The sequence below is a fragment of the Microtus oregoni genome, unplaced genomic scaffold (genome assembly GCF_018167655.1).
Source record: "Microtus oregoni isolate MIOR12 unplaced genomic scaffold, Mior012 000004F_ref0000308, whole genome shotgun sequence".
NCBI classification, from domain to species: Eukaryota; Metazoa; Chordata; class Mammalia; order Rodentia; family Cricetidae; genus Microtus; species Microtus oregoni.
In genome coordinates this window covers 58,708,833-58,710,429 of record NW_024543063.1, presented here as the reverse complement: position 1 = coordinate 58,710,429, position 1,597 = coordinate 58,708,833, and positions in this window count along the sequence as shown.

Genomic DNA, 1,597 nt, shown 5'->3' with positions numbered 1-1,597 from the left:
GGTCCTTGTCTCCACGACCGTGGTCTAGTATTTCAGCCCTAATGTCCTTCGAGGTAGCTAATATCTAGCTAACTATTTGACATAGTAGGTGACATGTGGGTAACTAGGGCTGTCACATGGAAAGTGGTACCCAGGGTTGCCAGGTCTTGGATAGTTTTTTTTTTTTTTTTTTTTTAACGAAACCAGAAACAGAAAATCTGATTTTTACATAAGGCTTCCCGAATTTCAAAATGCTATTCAACCCACAAGCCACGAGTTTGTAACCCCTGCTTTAGTGAGACAACTTTTTCCACTTTCTCTACCCACTTTCCAACTTGGCTCTCTGGCTATCCACAGGACTTGAGGGCCCGGTGCCAAATGGGGCTGGGTCAACAGGCAACCCCCTCCCCAGAGGTTGCCCCTCCCCAAAGCCTGGACTGTTCACTCAGATGGCCCAGTTTCCTCCTACAGATCCTGGTCCCAAGAGACTCCTTGCTGCTGACCCTGGTCAACCCCATCCCAGGCCTGCCGGGCAAGCCTGAACTTGTTAGAAGCCCACTGAGACCCAAGTCAGAGAGCTTTCCCAAGCCATGGGATAACTGCCACGATCTCCAAGCACCTTAGGCAGTGATGCTGGCTGTCTCAGCCCATGGCCTTGCTCCTTTAATCAGGCCCATCTTACCCTAATCCCAACTTCTTCTTCCCAGACTTGTCCTTACTGGCCCCTTGGGCAGAATAGCCTCTACCTTTAAGATAGAAGGTACATCCTTCTCTGATATATCTTGCTGAAAATGTCTGTCCTGCTCCTGCCCTGTGCCCCAAGGGCACATGTTGGTGGGGGGGGGGGGCAGTGGGTAAGGTCAGACTCAGTTGTCTTTCCTGAGAGGCTCTTTCTCATGGTGGAGTGCTGTGTTCTTCAGTGTATGGGTTCCACTGAGGACTACCAGTGCCACCAAGCAAATGCCTACTTTGGGAGGGAGGAAGGGAAGAAGGAAGGGAGGGAGGGAGGAAGGGAGGGAGGAAGGGAAGAAGGAAGGAAGGAAGGAAGGAAGGAAGGAAGTTAGATTCTACCAGCTTCTATTTGACTCTTTCTACATCTCAGTTTCCTCTCTTAAGTTTCCATGGCTTAAAAGTTCTGCTTCACACTCTCAATAAAGGTCAGGGTCCTCTTGCTTCTAACCATCACTTTTCCAACACCCCTGTCCCATGGAGCTCAGTCTACTGATCCCAGCATCCCTCCAAAGCCAAGGCCACCATCCAATCTCTAAATATCAAGAGCCTCTACAGCACCAGTTGTTTAACTCGAGGGTCCTTAGCTGTACTCCTGGGTGGGAGCCTGTAGGTGCAGCGGTGATAAGGAGCCCAGCTACAGAGCAAGGCTGGAGGTAGCTGGAGGCGGAAGGGGGATGAGAAATGCAAGAAGAGGTAGGAAGAAACTGAGAAGAGGGAATGGGAGTGGGGAAGAGAGGGGCGGGTCAGACTGCGCCACCCCTCTCGCCCGCCTCACTCCCCTACCCTCCCCACCCGGTTGGGTGCTGCCAGCACTCTTTCAGCCCAGCCGGCCACATCTGGCGGCGTCTGCCCGCCCCTTGTTTCCGCTGCATCCAGACTTCCCCCC